This window comes from Protopterus annectens, chromosome 12.part0, assembly GCF_019279795.1.
Source record: "Protopterus annectens isolate FY-2018-M chromosome 12.part0, PAN1.0, whole genome shotgun sequence".
Classification (NCBI taxonomy): Eukaryota; Metazoa; Chordata; order Ceratodontiformes; family Protopteridae; genus Protopterus; species Protopterus annectens.
The window spans coordinates 891,805,572-891,827,402 of record NC_056746.1 but is presented as its reverse complement, the minus strand read 5'-3'; the positions used below and the strand labels follow the sequence as shown (position 1 = coordinate 891,827,402).

Sequence of the window (21,831 nt, the reverse complement as noted above, 5' to 3'; positions counted from 1 at the left end):
GATTAATGCCAGTTCACCTTTGTTATATCTTTGTGGTGTTGGCAAAAACCAGACAACATGGATAAACCCCAACAGGTACAGGGAAGGCAGACTCCTTACAGAAGAATCAAGGGCCAATAACACAACAATAGTTAGGTGCTATGAGATGGCACTGTTACTCATCACTTCACTGTGTCAGTGATCCTTATAGTGTGCAGTGTTTATCACTGTGATGGAAAGTGAAAAATTATGGCCCACTTGTTACTCTTAAATGCACTGTGACAACCCCTACTCCACCCCACCTCCGGACACACACAGGCATAAGCCAAAGTGATGCAACCCCACAGGATCAGGGACTACTGTCTAACAGTGATCAAATAACAGCAGAGGAAAGTCATTTGCATCCACACATAACCTCCATACCCATCATTTACATCCAGTTTACTGTGTGCAACACAGATATCGGATTGCAGCAAATGGTCACAGTAATAAAGTACTCCATCTTACTTCACACAAATGTATAGTACTATTGCAAGGTCAGATCAGTGACTGTTTAAAACAAGCAAATGACAAGAGTTTCAGTTATTGACATCCACAGATAGTTCTCAGCACCATCCAACAGTTACAGCCACTTCTCTGTGCACTTCAGATATCAAATTGTGATAAACAATGGCCATGTAAGGAGTTTCAACACTTTTCAACATAAAATAGTTGCCACACATTAAAGTATTCCAAATTGCTTCACAGAAATTACATGAATCCTGCAAAGCCAGAATAATGACAAACAGTATTGAATGTACCAGTTCACTTTTATTATGTCTTTGGGGAGTTGGAGGAAATCAGGATTAATTTTCCTCCACAAAACGCCCCAACAATTATAGCTAATATGTTTGTATACATCCCAAACACTCATTTGTTTTAGATAGATCAATTTTGACATCACAGTGGAAGAATCAGGGACAAACCTCAAACGTTTGAGAATCAGAGGCCTAACATCAGGGACAAATTTTAAATATTTCTGTTGCATACTTGGAGAGTGGATATGATAGGTTGCATAGCATTCATTTTCTGAATGATATGAAATCATAAACTAAAGTTGTCTGTCATTATTTAGTGAGTACAACATTTAACAACTGTCCAGAAAACTACACATTTTAAAATCAACAATCAAAAATATTAGGCATATTCGTGGATGCTGATAGCTATCAACTTCTTTGGTTGAGAATCAGAGATAAAGAGAAACCTAATTGGGGGAAAGGGTCTAAAATCAGGGACATTTTTTTAATATTATTATTGTTGTTCTATATTTTTTAAGATCTTTGCTCAAGAAATCTGGAGAGGGGGTGGTCAAAGGACCTAAGTCAGGGACAAATTGTAAGTTTTACTCTAACTTAATTAAAAACAGGATTTGCATCCCCCTGCATTTTGTAAAGAATAAGGAGTATGAAATGAATGTCTAAATTACTGACGGAGTACAATCATCAGTAATTTACTGGAAAATCAAAATGTATAACTTAAAAAATATAAGACAGAATCATGGACAGCTGAGAGGCATAACAACAGCATCGACAGGCACTTTCCAAACAAAAAATGAACAACAAGCTTTCTATCAGCACGCACTTTCTGAACAGTAAGTATGAAATTGTAACGTCTGGTATTACTGATTGAAATCCTCAGTAATTTACCATCGACAGCATCATGAAGAACAGTACGATTTGAATGAAAACTGAATAGAAGAACAGGATTTGCATCAATATACATTTTCTGAACAATACGTATGAAACAGCATGCTAATATGTAGCATTACTAACTGCCTAATCCTCTGAGATTTGCCAGAAAAACATCAAGAATTTTTTACAAGGGTGAAGACAAAAATATAACACAATGTCAGGGATGTTCTGCAAGATCAGAGACAATTGAGAGTAACGTGGACACAACTATAATCTTTGGCAGGCACATACTTCACCCTGCAAATGTGTCCAGTCTGCCTAAATATATGGTTGCCTAATGGATTTACAAAAAAAAAATATGAATATGAATTCAAGGAGCAAGAAGCTCCTCAAATTGATTGGCTGAGGTTTCTGCACCTCGCATTCCCATGACAAGGAATAGAAAGTCAGCTAGAGGCATTTTCTGATCTTTATTTATTTATTTGTAGATTTCTTCCTGTTTCTTTATTTAGGAAAAATAAATAGATAAGGGACAGAAAAGTGCCCCTAGTCAAGTAGCACTATAAGCATCTGCCTAGTTCGCCCATGTCTAAGGTCAGCCACGCTCAGTATCTTAGTCTGTTACCTGTACAGATATTGCACACTTCATCTGCATGGTCACAGTAACGTAGGTCAGCTGGTCAGACTAGCTTATAACATTGTAACAGCAATCTGCTCAGTTAAACGAGAGAGTATTTCACCTGCATTTGTCTCTAGTCTTAATATGTGTGCGTACTTTATACGTTATGTACATATATTAGATGTGTATATTTTTACTCTTGCTTTCACGTAAAAATTCTGCAGCGTCAAAGAAAACAAATTCATAGATTTTAATACTCAGTTATTAGATACATTAAAGGAAAGAGGAAGAGCAGGAGAGACATTAATAGTACATGTAAAGAATCATAGTGTACGATTCAACCTTAGTTAAATTTCAGAACACAGCCTGATTTTTTCATAGAGGAATGCACCCACCCAATGCAATACACAGTGTTGAGATGTAACCATTAAGGAGACATAGCTGTAAAACAGAGCAAGAGAAGTTCTTAACATTATTCAGTTCAGTTTTGCTGCCTGAAGTTAACAGTCTGACTGCACTTTGCTGGTTCATTAGTCACTTTAATTTCTGTTGATAAGTAATTTATTTTTGTTAAACAAATGTAAAATTAAATAAATAAAATAAGTTCACGTTGATTTTAAATATAATTTGCTGCATTGTTGATTTTGTTTCTTAATGGTGTTCCTTGCAAAAATGTGCTAATTGCCCATGTGAATGTCTTATTCTTTCCAAAGCTACAATGTTAGTTATTATTGTTATTTTACTTATTTATTTTCAGAAGGAAATACTCATGATAGTCTTCATTGTGAGCACTATACAACATTTAATAAAATTAACTTAGCCAGCAAAGCTGTAAATTCATAGGTTTTCTTAGCAAATGATATTAGTTGCTCTTGTGTATTCTTTGTCTAATTCTGACATTTCCTCTCCTTATTTTCCTATGTAGATTGTTATATTTAAGCAAAAAAATATTTTCTGAAGGAATTTTTTAAATATAAATTTAAAAAGAAATAATAGGGGGTATTCTGCTCAAAAAGATAAAAAAAGAAACCTAAAACCAGGATAATGTCTAGCATGGTTCCCCTGATCTCCCAGGTGCCTCATTGCTTCAACAAGGAGTAACAGGGACAAGCTACTTCAGTACTGAAAATGGTGCTTAAAATCATGCTGGATGAAGTCTAATTTTTGTTGAGAAAAATAGCTCTCTAGATTACTAGTATGAGCTCATTTTTAGTTTAGTACATAAAACATTGCCAGATCTTCCCACTGCTTTTACCTTACCAGTTTAGGCTTTGTTTCCTGCGACATTATTGTGGACTTTCAAGGTCTAGATATCTGTAGTCCAAATATCTGTTATGTGAATGCCTGATTTTAGGGCATCAGATTTCTAGGAAGTTGAGCCCTCAGAATCCTTAGTTCCTGTGGAATGACCTTTGGTCCCTGGCATATCGTTAATGTCGTCTGCCCCTATACCTGAGATTTAGTTTATCTGCATTCAGACAAATTATGCTAGAATAAGGTGTACTTATCAGTATTTTTTATCAAGAAGAGTAACTCAAAAATGCTGAAAAACCCACAAAATTCCTTTGTGCATGGCAGCAAGTCCTACTTCAACCAACATGCATTGTCTTGCCCTCCCATTCTTTAGTCATACAATAGTGGGGAAAAGTGAAAAACCCCACTGCAATTCACAGCTGGCTTGAATAATACAAAGTCAATGTGGTTTTGATAAACCACGATGAAAAGACATCTCATCAAACTGTACTTTCGCGGACCCACTTTAGCGAAAGTGCATTTTATCAAAAATGCACTTTCGCTAAAGAAAAGAAAAAAAAAACACGCAGTTTGCATGTAACGTTAGTTGTACATCAACGTGTAGTGTTGATGTACAACTAAGCAAACTATTGCTTAGATCGTGGTACAGTGGGGATAAGGGAATATTCTCTTTTCCCTACTGTAGTGCGATCTCGGAGTGAGAATATTAAAGTAGGGGTTGTGAGGGGTTCAGGGGGCATGGCCCCCTGCATAATCATGTTTAGTGTGTGTGTTTTTTTTTGTTTGTTTATTTTCTATTTGTTTTTTCCATGCTAGTGCATTTTCAATATAATGCACTTTCGCAGAAGTCATTTCTTGAATGGGTCTATGTTATATAATCGAAAGTATGGTTCATCAAACCGTACTTCAGAGAACTGACTTCCACGAAAGTGCATTATATCAAAAATGCACTATTGCAGAAAAAAACAAATAAACATTAAAAAAAAATACACTAAACACGATTATGCAGGGGGGCAAGACCCCCTGCACCCTCCACACCCCCCTACTTTAATATTCTCACTCTGAGATCGCACTACAGTGGGGAAAAGGGAACATTGTAGAACCACATAGGGAATATTCCCTTATCCCCACTGTACCACAATCTAAGCAATAGTTTGCTTAGTTGTACATTAACACTATACGTTGATGTACAACTAACGTTACATGAAAACTGCATGTTTTTTTTTCTTTAGCGAAAGTGGAAGAAGGTTCGATGACCTGTACTTTCGATTATATAACATAGACCCACACACACAGTTCCCCTGCATTTTGCTGAATGTCAGTTTGGTTGATAAATGCAGAGTGTGGTGTTTAATTTCGATGATATGGATAGCCAGATATGAAATATAAATACACACACACACACACACACACACACACACACACACACACACACACACACATGCAGACATAGACACATACACACCCATCCATATAGCTGTTTGGCAATGAATGTAGGTCTTTTCAAGATAAGTCAGCCACAGGAAGTAGAAGGTATATGGTTTAAAATACACGTTTTGTAGAAACAGTTAAATTATGGGCATTAATCAGTGTGGACTAATAAAGCTATTTTTCATATATTTTAAGGTGCTTCTACTATATAAGGAATGAATTGTTTTTGTGAGTTGTCTGATGAAGGGGCACATCCCTGAAAGCACTTACCTGTTTTGTAATAAACTTCCTAGCTGTGGTACAGTTGGTGTTTGTTTGCTACTTCAACTATATTTATTTTACACCAGCTGTTTTATTAGTTGGTAGAGGATTTCTGTGTTTCGCGTTCTATTTTTCATATATGATAGTTCATGAGGTTATTCATAAAACTACAAGGTAGGAGAAGGTATATCCACAAAAAGGTGTATAAAGTTTTGTGACTTTTAGCATGTACTATGCTTGCATTGTAGCTGGTATTTTTCAAAGGTTTTTGCCTGGGCTGTTTTGCATTTTTAAACATGTTTGAGGTCAGTGCATTAAATTTGACAAGTCTATGTTTCATTTAATTTGTTTTTCAAGGTATAGCCATTCACTTATTCACACACACACACACACACACACACACACACACACACACAAATGCATGTGCATATATATAAATTTCCATATAGCAGTATGTGGCATTATTATGCTGTGTGTAGCGCTATATCATATAATACATCAGTTTTGCCACATGGGGTTCATGCTGCAAAAATAGAAGGAAATGACTAAGATAAATTAGGAAGTTTGGTTGCTATAGCAATTGCAGTACAACAGCCCTGAGTATGTGCATTTTTAAGGAATGCTGAACATGAACTAAGAAACTTCGGCAGCAGTTCTACTATGAATATCGAATATAGTCAAATGCTGCATTGATGTCTATACTCAATATCATGACACATGCACCAATTAATAGACTAATTCTTTGCTGCAGAATTTGAAATTGCCATGGGACTTGAGCAAAAAATATGCTAGAATCTACCTTTCACAAGCAGCAGAAAACGAATGTGCTAACAGGAGCAGCTGTGATGCAGTTACTGTTTTAAGAAAGGCGTTTGTGGCTATTTTACATAGATATCCTTGACAGGTAAGGACTGAACTATGGCTTGAGTTTAATATGCAACTTGTTGCTTGGCATAGTACTTATTACTCTGACTCCCTTAATTCTACAATAGTGTTAGAGTTGCCTTGCCACTGCATGATGTAAAGCAGATCTGAAGCATCATGGAGAAGGATTTCACACCTTTATTATCTGTCAATCTTACTCACATTCAGTCCTCTCAGTCTCTTCATTGACTGGTTGATAAGTAAAAAAATAAAGTACTATTTTACAATTCTTGCATCAAATCATAAGGATTTCTTTTCAGATTTTATCATGCTGGAAAGTGCATCCCAAATGCTGATAAAGGATTGCATTCAAATACTAATAGAACAGAATTAGATTACAATCAAATACTAATAGAGCAGAATTAGATATGGAGATGATAGCAGAGATAAAGGTAGATGCCTTGCAGGACACTTTGCTTTTACAGACAAGATAATTCATTGGTTTCTATACAAGTAATAATACAATACTGTAATATGTTCTGGGAATGAGCTCTAGTCTTGCTTGCTTGATAACTTCACTTAGGTAGAATTTTTTCATAGAAGACTTTAGATATTGACTTTTTTCTTCTTGGATGCATTGCTGAACTAGAACGGTTTAAAATTAATTAAATAATATCAACATTTATTTCATTAAAAGATTTTTGTACGTACACCATCCCTTATGTACCCTGTGGTTTTCATCTAACAATAATTTTTTCCCCTCTGCATATGGCTGTCATCTGAAACTACAGAATTGCTGTGTGTATCCTAAAGGCACATTGAGTTGAGCTTGTTTAGACCTGGAATAGCACAAGCAATTAACTGGGCTAAACTGTCAACATGTGATTGTTTGTATGTATCCCAGAAGTGCAAAAAAGTAGCATAATTGTGCTGCACTACCATGTTTTATTTTGTTTTTCATCCATTTTCATTTATGACCTGATTTTTATGTTAGTTACTGTTGCAGTGACAGAAATGTATTCCTTCTTTTGAAAGCAAATTCAGCACCCCCAGAGCAATGTCTTAAGGGAAAATACTAATAAAAAACTTCATGAAGAAAATAACTGCTAACAGTCATCCTATAGCAAGTCATCAATGGGTTTTATGTGGATTATGTATGAAAATGTAACAATTTCTGAACTGACAAAGTAAAATGAACAACAACATTTCCAGGATGCCTTGCTCTGATGATGGCTGTACATGTCCTCCCCTTGGAATTTATTTATTTATTTATTTAACATTTGTTGACCGGGAAAGAATTTTATTTGTTTGTTCGTTTGTATTTCTTAACTAGGGTAAAGCACTAATCCCCGGACCTTTTCATACCCATGCCGGGAGCATTGTTTTGTTAAGTGACTTGTTCAGAATCACACAGTGTGCAAATGGAAGGTGAGGGAAACTCTGGACTGTAGAAAGCAGTTCATCAGAAGCTCATAACCTTAATCCTCAGCACTAATGTACAAGTTTTATGTAAATTCAGTAACCAGCTGTAGAGGAAAATATAAGTTGTCAGTAAAGTGAGCTGGCATAAATGATATAAGAGAAATAACTCAGTATTATAAACATATTTTTGACAGAGCTCTTTTCAATAAAATTACCAGCGTAAAACAGCAGCAAAGCAACAGTAAAACAAAACATTTGTAAAGTAGGTTTTAACATGATGAGATAACACAACAAAGGTTATAAACATTTTCAGGTGAAGAAACCCCAACATGGACAGCACTGCTAGTCCTTAAGTCTTGGTAGTCAATATATATGTATGCCTAATACTGTGAAGAAGAAACGTTTATGAAGAAAATATTTGTGAATAAGTCAACTTTTAATCTTGTGACAAAAAATAAATAAATAAATAATAATGAGCATAACAGCCATAAATTAAAAGACGACATAAACTCATGAACTATGTAACTGGAATCTGAATGGAGAAGTTCAGGTTTATGAGCAAACCATGTAATTATAAAAGTTATGTTTTGAGATTTACTTTACAGACTCTTAAATCTTTATAAGCAGGTTTTGTTAAGTTATCCTGTGGTATATTATATAAGTTTGCCTAGTTATATGTAATACAGAATTTGATGAACATAAAAAGGATTATGTATGTCATTGTATATTTATTATCTAAGTTCTTAGATAAAATGTGTAAGATTGATAGCTTCTAAAATATATCCCTTCCTAATATACCTACTTTTGTCAATTTGTATTGTAGTATGTATTTAGTAATTTAGATGTGTTGAGCCAAAATACAAAGTATGCAGCAGAAGGTTTCTGTACACAGTTCACATAATTTCAGTTTGGCAGAGACAAAAACAATGGTAAAGGGTATAACATTTTAATATATTGTCACGACAGTGCCGAATTCCTCTGATAAGTAGGATATTTTTGTTTTAAAACATGAACGACTTCTTGTACATGTTAGAGGAAAGTTATAACTCATGTACTATGTTCTTCATCTGTAAATATGTTGTAATTAATTGCTATGTTAAATTGTTAATCACTATGTAATCCAATGTAATTACTGTCTGTTTATTTTAACTGTGGAGCTTTTCTCCCCGGGCCTCCGCTGAAAATGGACCTACGTCCAGTCGGACACTCCCGGTCAACAAATGTAAATAAATAAATAAATAAATCAGTCAATGTCTTTCAGTTTCACTTTTTCAAGTGAGAACTACATTACTCTTGACTGCTAATTGTGTACTGTATCGTGTCAGAATCTAATAAGGCATAGTATGTTTTAGCTTCATTATAACACTCTCCTTATGCTCTGCCTCTAATGAAAGTACCCTTCTTTACCTGGAACTTCAACTAATCATCTGACACAGAAAGAGCCCCTACATTTAATTTATTGACATTTGTTTGCTGAGAAAGTCCAGCTGGGTCACAAGAGCCCAGTTTCAGCAGAGACTCAGGGAGAAAAGCTCAATTTAACACAGAATAAAAAACAGAAAATTGACATCACATAAAAAAACAATCAAAATTATACATTTTGAAAATAATCAGCAGTATAATAAGGCACAGAGATGTAATAAAAAATATGTTACAAAGATAACCATGAGAAAAAGCAAAGTAAAATACTATATGCAGTTCTAGAGAGCATCCTTTTGGCAATTCACAGTAGTAATAAGTCAAAGTTTTGTGTTTGTGTAACCATAAAGCGGAGAGACATAGCATAAATGGGGAGGAGGTGATAGGAAACGGTTATGTAAAATGGTAGAAAGGGTAGGATAGTGAGATGAAGATGAGGAAATGGTGATTGGTAGAGAATGTGTACAAGATTTATGTTCAACCAGCAGAGCCATGAGTTTGATAGGTGGTCGTTTATAAGATGCTTGAGGGAAGAATGCTACATAACAGTTCTAATAGTCTGTGGAATAGAATTCCATGTTTTGGCAACAGAGTAACAGTGATAGCAGTAAAGGCTATTTCCAATTGCTATTTGAGGTTTATAGATAGTGAGAAATTGTTTATCTTTAGAGCAAAGGGGTCTGTTTGGTTGATAAGAAGGAAGAACATAACTTAGTGCAGAACAGGCATGGGGTTTATTAATGATGTTGTGGCCGTAGATAGTTGCATGAAGTCCAGTCGTAGCATATTTCAAGTTTAGTTTTAACAGATACCTGAAAGTTGGTAAAGATAAGGCCATAATATAAGAGTGAAAGAAAGAAGCATGTGGTTGCTAGGGTGGTTTTAGCAGAGTTAGCAATAAAGTTTTTATATCTATAAAGCATGCCAGGTTACCGGTGAGTTTTTTTAAATATTATTTTTAATGTGGAGTTCAAATCTGAGGTTGTCATTGTCACACCAAGCAGTTTTGTATGTTTTGTCTCTGTATTGTTGTGTAAGAAGATTTTGAAGCTGGATTTGTCCATCAGGTGCACTTTGGATAGGAATAATTGTTTAGTTTTTTGGTGGTTGAGTAATAATTGGGCATTGTGAGGCCAGTTTTCAGCAGAGGTAAAGGCTTATTTTGGGATTCCAAGAAGATGTGCCAGAGTGCCAGATGAGCATATTTGTTTTGAATCATCAGTAGAATGTATACTTGATGCTTGTAAGAGGTATAGAGGCCATTAATGAAAATGTTAAAGAGAAACGTACCAAGAATTGACCTTTGGGGCACACCAGTGGTAACAGGTAGGTAAGGAGAGGAAGTATTTTGCCTTCTAACAGTTTTCTGTCTGTTAGATAGGTAGCCTTTAAACCACAGAAGTGAAGGAGGGGATAGGATGAGATGGAGGAGTTGTTGAAGGAGTAGATAGGTAGCTTTTAAACCACTGAAGTGAAGGAGGGGATAGGATGAGATGGAGGAGTTGCTGAAGGAGTTCACTCTGTGAGATGCTATCAAACGCTTTGGATATGTACAGAAATACTGAAGAGATGAGCTTGTCAGAGTACCTTGTCTTGTTTATATTATCTAAAAAGGATAATAGTGCAGTAGTAGTACTATGGCCAAGGTGGAATCCATGTTGAGGACTGGTTAAGAGCTGGTCTGAGAGGAGATGGTGAAGGAGGTGAACATGGATACATTTTTCTAGGATGTTTGAGAAAGGGGAGATTTCTTTAGTTGTGCAGTGGGATGACATATGATCTTTTCCAAAGAGGTTGGACATAATCCTGTATGGATATATTGATTAAGATAGCTACTGGGTAGGATATGGCTTTAGGTATTCAGGTGAGAGGCTGTTGGCAGCCATGGGGCAAGGTTTAAGGTTAAGTAGCAGTTTTTTATAGTAGATATTGTTACAGGTTTTAAGGTAAATTTGTTAGTGTTTGTGGCTAAGGATAGTTTGGATTCACATTTTTCAGAGTTTAATGTGATAGTGGAGGGGGCAGTTCTGTAGGGGAGGGTAATGTGCTGTTGGTGAGGGCAGCAATGCTTTCTCTATAAAGTATTTATTAAATGTAGCTGCTATTTTGAGGGGAAGCAGGTTTGAGAGGGATACAGATCTTTTTTTGAGACAGGATTGAGAAGTGTGTGAATTTTTTTGGATCATTTATGATTAAGTTGTAGTTGGTCATAGTATTGTTTCTTATCTTTGTATGTTTGTTTTTTAGCTTGATTACAAAGTTCCCTGTATCTCTGAAAGTTTTTCTTTTTTTTTTTTCATTTGAGCACCCCCTCCATGCATTGTCTCTGTTAATCATAATGTATTTTGTAAAGGTGGATTGCCGGAAGGATAGTTTTACTTTTTTTTAATACATAAAAGGGCAAGGTTATTTAGGATGCTTTCAAAAAGAAAGTTATAACTGTGTCATCTAATGTGATAGTTTTAGTACAGATCAGTTGAAGAGCCTTATGATTCTGTTGAATAAGTCTTTGTTAAATTTTTTGAGATTCCTGGTTGGATTACGTTGGTGGGTATCGGGGTGACTTGGGGCACACCAAGATGCTCTTGTTGCACTGTGAAGACCCTCCACCCTGTGAGTCCTTCACTGTTGTTTGCAAGTTGCTCTTTAGAGATAAAGGGAATTCTAGTTTTTTTTTTTTCCAGGAAATACAATGGTTCCATTTACTTCTAGTTTCTAAGAACTTCCCATATCCATTAAAAACATTTAATTCAGTTTCCAGTTTTTAATTTTAAATGATGGTTCTCTCTGACTACACATACATTAATAAAAAAGAAATCAAAATCGTATTGTCATTTATCCATTTACATACATTTTCCATTACATTACCTATGTTTTCTTTCTTTATCCCAGCTGTCATTCAGTTCAAATTACGTAAATTGTTCATGTTCTGCCTTCCCATAAACATTAATCCTCCTCCTCTTCCTGAGTATTATTCTGCATGTATTATTCCCCAAAATGTAATTTATTTCTATGTAATTTCTCCTTCCCTTTTTTAAAGGCCCCTCTTAGTGTTGTTTTATCTCTTTTACAATGTACAATATTCAAATACAGTTGGTTTACATTTTTGGCAGCCAACTGACTTAAACTTAATAAGGCCTTACTATGTCTAGGCAATTCAGATTATATGTCCCAGCTATAAAGAATAATGTATTTACTTACAACTATTTGCCCCCCCCCCCCCAATATTTCTGACAGAGTTCTCTGTAAGGAATGTTTAAAATCTGCCAAAAGTCTTTGAAGTCTGCTTGTGGTATAAAAATACTTATGCAAATAAGTCCAAGCAAAAATCATAAACCTTTTGGACTTTCTTGCAAATCTGAGAATCCCATTGCCCCTTTGTAAACTGCTTTTCAAGTCTCTTCCCAATATTGTCTAACCTTCTCTGTTTGATTCTTATTGTTATTATGCAATAATGTATGTAGTTTGTTAACTATCCCTTTAATAGCAGCTTCTGTTTAAACTTCAGTTAAATCTCTGCCAGAACAGGTCTTTCACTTAGGAATCCCCTATCTCTTTCTTTAGACATACAGTCTAATATCAATCACTGGCATGTCTATAACCTATATTTCAAACAACTTCTTGGCTTCATCCCAGTCTATTACCTTTCTTTTTCTAGTTATTTGCCCTCAGTTCCTTGGTTCTTGTGCCAGTTTTTTCAGTAAATTCCAGACCCTCTTGGCTATTTCCTGCTTGCAGTCATCCCTATTGGCAAAATCTTCCTCCATTCCCTTGTTGGCTTATTTCTTAGAATACTTTCTGCAACTTTAATGAATATAATATTCTATATGGTTGTTGTTGTTCTTAAAGATCTGAATCCAAAATCCGTCTCCTAATTTTCTTGAACTTCTTCCCTGCTTTATTATTATCAGCATCATCCATTTTACTTTGAATTATTACCTTTATTTGTGTTATGTATATGAGCCTTAACTATATAACTTTAAAAGTAGCCCCTCAAACCAAATTCATAGGCCCACAGGTATGTACTAGGCTAGTGACCACTAAGACTTTTTAAACCTAGCTATGCATTCCAACTCTGACAATCCTAACCACCTTGTTCTATTGGAAGGATTAACTTATCCCAGTTAATTCTTGCCCTGTTTCCCTCCCAGGTAAATTTCTCCAACTCTTTAATATTTATTGTCCACAACTTTTCTCCTCTGGATGATAAAAATTTGCCTGAGCTGTATATAAAACTGAAGGGACTAAAACATTTTCACTGTTTGTATCTCACTATCCATATCCATAAACTATAGCTTCCATTTTCTCATTTTTTGTATTATCTTTTGTTTAGTTTCTTCCCACATATCCTTAGCTGCAGTGTATTTTTAAGTAACAGCTTTCACAACAAAGAGTATTTGTAGAATCCTGTTGAAGGCATTGTGTTATGAAGCACAACTTACTCGTTAGACCTAGTTTAGGTGTTAGTTATGAACTGAGTAAGCAAGTTCCTTTTCAGGCTCATCTACTGTGGTGTAGTATGAATGTTAGTATGTGAAAGCTACATGCTTTCAGAACTGCAGATCTTTAAACATTTAAATGAGCTAATATAAGTGTCTGAACTACCACTTTTGTAAACTAGAGGTCTAAAAATGCAATATGTTGAAATATAACTTTCAATTAAATATGTCAAAACAAGCACATTTTTTTTCCTGTATTCTTTTTTTCCCACTACAGCTGCTGACCATCGGAACTTCCCCTAACAGCCATGACCCTTGATTCCCCATCCTGGACATTCCCCAAAAGAGTGTGAGAGTTGGCTAGAGGAGGCCGTCATATATGCAGCCTCAGCAGTGTTTTCCCCACTTGCTGACATCTCCACAATGACAGCATTTTTCTAGTATGGACCATAACCTCTCCCCACAGCCAGGGACAAGTGACCTGCATCACTGGGAAACCACTGTGTCCTCCCCTTGTGAGTGCATGTTTGTGGCTACCTCATTTTTTAGCTTATTGGCTGAGCATCCACACCTGAGCTGTCCTCGTGATACCACCTTTCCTTCAAGAGATTATGGCATTGGGCAGTCCTTGTCTGCGCCTTTTCACCCTGAGGATAGACAAACCTAGCCTTACCACACCTCTTCCAAAAGATATCAAACATGCTAGTCAAACTTAGTGACCTGGGCTGTAATCAGCACTTTATTCTTGCCTGTCAGTGGAGCTGGCAAAATAAAGCACAGTTCCAGTCACATAACAACTGGTTTGCAAAAGAAAGCCTTGTACTGTTGCTGTTCCAAAACTGTTTCATCAGATCACCTCCTACTGAGTGATAGTTCAGAGTTTCTTAGGAAAAGATTGAGTCACTTCAAGTGCTTTACTTTGAACCACGCTGAAACTTCTAATACTTCTACTGCAAACCAACAAAACGTTTTTTATGAAAAGTAAATGATCTAGCAGTGCTGTTTTATGTAGAGAAATTTCTTTACCTAAAAGTGAATAAATTCTCAGTTCAGTTTCATAATTCCTCATTTATTTTAATATGATCTGTCCTGTTGATGTTCACATCCCTCAGTTTGCTATATGCAACTTGACAGTAACCTACTCAAATTTTTAACACATCCTCTAGCCAGATAAAAAGAAAGAAAGCTAGATCAATAGCTAGACACACACACACACACACACAGACACACACACACACACACACACACACACACACACACACACACACACACACACACACACATATATATCTACAGTATATAGACAGATAGACATAGAGAGATCATAAACAGGGACTGTCATGTAAATTGAAATCCATTAATGCAAGTCTTCACACTTCAGAAAATAAACTATCCTTCAGATATAGAAACAATACATTTTGAAACTCACTATTAAACATTTTAAATGTTTTTCTGGGGGGAGGGCTTTGTCTTTGCGCTGTTCATCACAAGAGGCTGCCTACCACACACCTTCTATTTAACACACTAACCCTGAGATCAATGTACCTCAGAGAAAGGGGAATACTCCAACGTACCTGTAACATGGAATTAATATGCATATATATATATATATATATATATATATATATATATATATATATATATATATATATATATGGGTCTACTTCTAAATTTCAAAGTTTTAAAAGTAAAATTTTTTTAAGGTTGAAACCATAAGATCAAAGTTTTGAAACTTTGAAATGTAAATAAAAAAAATAAAAACAAAAATTCTTTTTTTACATTTTTTGCCCCCCTGCACCCCCACACCCCCTGCTAATTAAATATACCAACTCTGAGATTGCACTACATTGAGGAAAATGGTTATTATACCGTTCAGCATTGTACGGCGATCTCCATTTAAATATCATCATGTGCTCTCTTTTGGATAATGCAAAATTGCGCTATTTTTCTTGCTCATTTTTGTCTACAGCATACACAATTTATGTAATACAATTTTGTTTTGCTCAAGAAAAGACTCGTTCCTTTGGAAAATACCCCTGATATTTTTGTTCAAGTGCACCTTGCATTTAGCTGCCCTAGGGTGTCATACAACTATGGCCCCATCTGTCTGCAATCACATACCCAGTCTGTTTAATTATAGCAGTTAGTTTTGTTAGCATACATTGTTTACACAGATATTGCCTTTTTTCTACAAAACTATTATGGTAATGTCCCCATTTCTCCATGCTTATGTAATACTCACACCAAAGACTTCTACATTTGTAAGGATGAGTTTTTTTTTGCCACAGATGAGTAGGTGTTCTTTTCATTCCTTCCTTTTTGAAAAAAAAAATCCTAAAAATAACCAAATTTACCTTCATGGTAAATCATTTTTTAATATACTATGCTTGATCTAATACACAAGCCAGCCCACAAGAAGTTTTGTGATACTTTACTACTGCCTGAACTGTATAAAAAGCTGTATGCTAGCTGGGTACGCATGCACGTCTAACGTTGGAGCATAGGCAATATCATCACTGTACACCACAGAAAACATGAGATTTCTGTAGTGCTTTGTAATTGGCTGCTGTTTTTCAGTCTGTACCTATGATGCCTCCTACATTCCCCAGATGACTAGAACTAGCCACCTGTTGTAGCTACCGGCTATTCTATGAGAGCAACAAAGTAAGTAAATATTTACTCACCCTACAAAAAATAACATAGGGTGGCCTAATGGTTAAGGTGTTTGCCTTACAAACACAAGGTGCAGGGTTTGAGTCTCACAAGGGATAATTGGCTAGGCTTAAAATGGCTCGCAAGGGCAGTTAGCTTAGTACTAACCTATGAACCAAACAAGCAGTTTTACAGAGTGAGCCACTTTTTTAAAGTAATTTTTACAATTTTCTTATACTTTATACTACAGAAAATGTGCAGTTTCTATGGCAACAACAAAGTATGATACTTAGTACAGGAACAGCAGAAAGTTGAGAATATGACAGGCACTTGGCATAATGGCAGAAAGCTGTGAATAATGATGGCAGACACTAAGCATAAAGGCATCGTAATCTCCCAAGATGCACCACTTGAGTCACGATACTAATGGATTTAGGCAGATTCTCACATGTGCACAAGTGCCTTAAGTTACATTAAATCCTAAAGAAATCAGCTAGCTTCTACTCATGAATGCCTAGGGGATGCTTTCTTCAAAAACAAGTATATTTCCCTAGTGATTTTAAAAATATTTTTATTATTACCCAATATCTATGATTTGTAATGAAACTTTCAGAGGGCAGATACTGCTGGTATTTTATGGCAACTGGTTCTGTAGGATATTTTTCCACTAAGAGTGTGTACCTACAGATAAGAAAGCAGTGCTTTAGCAATTATCTTTATACCTTTCTGCAGCTATAATGAGCATCTTGGAATTGCACGAATGTGCTTCCAGTGATGGGTCAAAGAGCTGATGTCTTTAATGGAGTGTAAGCAGGGTAAACCTGAAAAAAGGTCCTAACTTATGAATGAGGTTCAGGAAGATGATTTATTTATTAATAACATGAAATTTGTAGCAACCATAAAAAGACAACATTAACTAACAGCTTGAACAAGAAGAATATCTGTTTCTGGCAGTTTGCTTTGTCTCTTTATGATAATCATTACACATCTCATAGTGCTGTTAAATAAAGCCTTGTGTACTTCATTGGGATTTCTTGTATAGTTGAGGCTGGTCATAGTGCTGTTAAATAAAGCCTTGTGTACTTCACTGGGATTTTCTCGTGTAGTTGATGCTACGTGCATGTCATTACATGCTTCACTGGAGTCAGAAGGGTGAGTTATGTCATCAGGATCAAACTGAAACTGCAGATCCCTGGCTTAAGTGCCCAACTCAGTAGAACTTACAGCTGCTCCAGTATGTGACCGCCTGACCCTTTTCAGAGAGCTTTCCTAAAAATCCTTATTTACATCATTGTAATTTGTTCAGGGTAAGCATCACTTTGTCCTTGATGCATTTAATGTTTTCATTTTGAAGGTTATGCCATCCGTGGTCAATTTGTAGGAGTGCCATAGTTCTGTGATGACTTTTTAAATGTGTTAATTGGAGAAGTCTTTTGCCAGTCTTCATTATTTTCTTGATAGATCTGCGGGAATTATTAAACAGAAGATAATATGTTCAGCTGCTGACCTCAGAGTTATAACACTACTCTGTCAGTGAAGAACTGTTTCAGTTAATAGTCCTTTCTGTATTTTTGATAAATTCCATTCATGTGATTCAGTCTGAGAAGAGAAATACAGCCACCATGATTTCATATATAACTGCTGTTTGAAACTCTTTTCTTTTTTCTAATATTAGTACGGTAAGTTGTTTTTTGCTAATGTACTTATTCCCCTACATCTATACATTTTTCATAATTTCTTTATTCTATTCTCTCCTTCTCTCTTTCTCAGTCATTTCATAGTACCTGCTGCCTGACATGACACAAAGATGAATTTTTCAAGTTATCCATTTTGTGTGTGTGTGTGTGTGTGTGTGTGTGTGTGTGTGTGTGTGTGTGTGTGTGTGTGTGTGTGTGTGTGTGTGTGAGTCTGTGTGTGTGAATTTATTTTAATTTATAAATGCATGCATACATACAGACAGACATATATGCATGTATACATAAATGAATAAACACTCCCTCATACATAACATTTATTTACAGAGCAAAATAGTTATGAGTGTGTGGCTTAATCAAAATAAATAATTGGCAACAGGAAGAAAGATCCATCCACATCCAGATCATGTATTTCTTTGTCCTTTAAATGTGCTGTTGTGTTAGTTGCAGGCCTGCTTATCCAACATCCAGGGCATTACAGATGGCATGCAATTGACTCAAGAGTCTGGCACACAATATCTAGCATGAACGAATCAACCAACAATTTGCTTGTTTCTCCTACTGTGAGAACTGCTGTAGCATTTTGCTTCTTTGACTTGAATACGAATTAAACTAAACTGGCAGTGACACATATTGTCTGCCGGGTAATGACCTGCTTAACCATCACTTAATTTGCTGCCACATGGTGTCCTGGGAACGGGGGCATGTTTTCTTCATTTGTGACAAACCTTTAGAAATCTGCCACCAGTGAGAATTGGTCCTGTTGTATTTCGCTTAATAGAAATTAGCTAATGGGCCATGGGGGTCTGGGACAGTCCTGGAATGTAAATGACATGCCCCTTGCCTTCTTTATATCTTCAGGCAGTTTGCACTTTTGTTTTCTAGTTATTGATCTTCAACTTACAAGGAAAACAGCTTAGTAAATACAGGATATAAATATCAGTGTTTGCAGTGAGCCTTCAGAAACTGAGAACTTGTTCATCCTTAGTACCTTTGTAAATCCATATAAAAGGGCAGTCTGAAGGAGAATGGGGTCTGTCTGCAGTTTTATGCTACTTGTGTGCAGTGCATACTTCAGGGTTGTATGCAGTTCATTACAGAAATTAATTCTGTCGTTTACAAAATGTACGCAGTATGGTAAAAAGTGCCAACACTAATTTTTGTTGCTGCTGTTGGGCTGATTTGCAGGTGTGTTATGTATACCTTTGTGAAATATGCTTAATATATAATTCACTTGCAAGTCTATAGGCTAAAAAACAAGCAAACCTAGTAATGCCCACACTACCCATCTTTTTTATTACTTATTTCATTTTTCAAATGCTTGTAACAGGTTCAGTGCGCAAAGAAGCAGGTAGGAATACAGGCTATATAGGTTCATAGGTAGGTACTAGGCTATCAGCCCAAGGGCCTATGTAAGATTCCCTGGCTTACGCCACCCAAGAAATTTATTTTCCTGTGCCACTGTCGAGCAGAGACACAGAAGTGATCCCCGGGGTGTATTTCCTATTTCCCATCCACTTATCAAGATTTTTCTTGAAGAGTGCTAATGAATAACTTTGCTTGACATAGATGGGTTGCCTGTTCCAGAGTATGGGAAGTCTCTGGGACAGGAATCTATCCCTCCAGCATGTCCTGTTTATTGTGGTGACAAGGTTTAGGTCCCTAGAACATGTAGCTCGGAGGGATTGAGATTTATTTAGGTGAAGCATGTCCAACAGCTCTGTGTTTGACGTAGCTTTATATGTTAGGCAGAGATCACCTCAGAGTAGGCGATATGCTATGGAGTAAAGCTGGAGTTTTTTGAGATGGTCAGTGTAGGGCATTTGTTTGAGGCCAGTAATCCTCTTTGTGAGGTACTTCTGTGTCCTTTCCAGCTGCTGCAAATGTCTTGTGAGGTACATTCCAAAAGGGGCGTTGTACTCTGTAATAGGTCTAATGAGTGTCGAGTAGAGGGGAACAATAACTTCTTTTTTCCTGGATGAGAACCCTTTTATGATGATGTCTTGTGAGGTACATTCCAAAAGGGGTGTTGTACTCTGTAATAGGTCTAATGAGTGTCGAGTAGAGGGGAACAATAACTTTTTTTTCCTGGATGAGAACCCTTTTATGATGAGGTGTGCCATGTAGAAGGACTTCCTGACTACTGTGGTGATGTGACTATCAAAGGAGAGACTACTGTCTACCTGGGTCCCAAGGTCTCATCACACATTCGGTGTTGAGTGGATTGTTGCCTATGTGGTAGTTCATAGGTACAGAGTTTTTACCAAAGAGGATGACTCTGCACTTTTTGGCATTGAGCTTGAGGCTATGGCTCTGATGCCAGGCATCTGTCTCAACAAGGCCCTTCTGTAGGATGTCCACATCATTTGGAGACTTGACTATGGCTCTGAGTTTGCAGTCATCTGCGAACTTCGTTAGCCGGAGGCCTTCTGTGTTAGCCTGTACTTCAGAGAAGTAGATACCAAACAGAAGAGGTCGCAGGACTGAACCCTGTGGTACTCCACTTGTCACTGGTTTGAAGTCAGATTTGGAGTCTGCAACTTTTACAGTGTGGGTTCTGTCAGTGAGCCAGTTAGCAACCCATCTTGTGACATAGGGATTTATACCTAGTTTAGTGAGTTTAGCTATAATTCCAGAATGGGGGATGGTGTCGAAAGCCTTGGCGAGGTCAAGATAGGCTATGTGAACCACCTTACCCTCATCTATGGCTTTGGTGACTGCCTCAAAGAAGTCGATTAGGTTCAGGAGGCATGATCTGCCTTTCGCAAACCCGAACTGGGTGGGATCCAGAGTTTCGAGGTTACCAATGTCTTTGTTTATGAGTTCCATGATGATATGGAACATGGCCTTGCAGACCAGGCTCGTCAGGCTAATAGGGCGATAGTTCCCGGGATCAGTGGTGGCTCCCCCTTTGTGGAGTGGGATAACTGTTGCTGTGCACCATTCAGTGGGCACAAAGCCTGATACAAGGCTATTATTGAACATGGTGCTTAAGTGGGGAGCCAGTTCATTCTGAAGTTCATGTAAAACGCAGCCTGGGATGTTGTCCAGTCCCATGGATGCTGTGTTTTTGGCTTTAGAGAGTGCAGCTTTTACCTGCATAGTTGTGATTACAGGGACTGTGCATTCTTCCTGTATAGATATGGGCCCTTTAGGGGGTGAGGGGGGTGGAGGTAAAGTTAGCACTGAACCTATCTGCCAGGATGTTTGCAATATCAGTTGGTTCTGTAATTTTTGTGTCGTTGTGCTGTAACTCAGAGCAGATCTGGGTGTTGCCATCGAGATTCTTGACATAGCTATAGAATGCTTTGTGGTTGTCCTTAGAATTAGTGGCAATTTTGTTTTTGTAGCTAGCTTTGGAGGATCTTATAAGGGATCTCAGCTTCTTACTGAGGCTGACCAGGGAGCTCCTCCACTCATGGGATTTTACTCTTTTTTGCAACAGTTTCTTCCTTCTGTTGTACAGTTTGTTTATGGCAGGGGACCACCAGATTGGCTTCCTTTTTTTGGAGGATAGCATCTTAGCTCTGTTTGGGATAGCACGATCCATGCACTCGTGTAAGTGCTTATAGAGTGCATTTGTGTAGGATTCAGCAGTTGTAACTGTATTGGCCATCTGCATGGATGTCATGAAGCTCGCCACGTCTGTCTTAAGAAGCATGAAGTTGGCTTTGGAGAAATATTTTACCATGGTTTCCTTAATGGGAGGGGTGGGATGTGGATATCAAGGGCAATTAGCTTATGGCCGGATCAGACCAGCAAGTTGACTTCAGGTGTGGAACACTGGTCACTCATGTTGGTAATGACTAGGTCTAGGATATTGTTGTCTCTGGTGGGGGTGTGGATAAGTTGATCCAGGGCATTGGAGTTTATGAATTCCAGAAAGCGTTGAGCTAAGGAGTTGATACACTAGTAGTTTTTCCAGTTAATGGTGCGGTAGTTGAAGTCGCCCATTATTAGGGTGTTTGGTTGAACCCTAATATTTTCCAGTACATCAAGAAAAGAGGAGTGGGAAACCTGGGGCATGGTGGGGGATCTGTAGCAAGCTACAATTTGGATTGCAGTTTTGCCCAGAGTTAGTTGCACTTGGATAACCTCGGATGCATTATGCTGAGCAACTAGCCTGA

The 21,831-nt window shown here is 37.0% G+C and overlaps 1 protein-coding gene across 9 annotated transcripts in view; it reads left to right on the top strand.

Moving 5' to 3' along the window:
* Positions 1-21,831, top strand: part of SULF2 (sulfatase 2) — a 1,739,722-nt gene that overhangs the window by 248,104 nt on the left and 1,469,787 nt on the right. For 8 of the 9 annotated variants that reach the window (XM_044089923.1, XM_044089925.1, XM_044089927.1 and 5 more), the window contains exon 3: positions 5,966-6,118. The exons of the other annotated variant lie outside the window; for it this stretch is intronic. The gene's annotated coding sequence lies outside the window, so the exon portion shown is untranslated. The remainder of the gene's footprint in view (positions 1-5,965; positions 6,119-21,831) is intronic. 9 annotated transcript variants of the gene reach the window in all.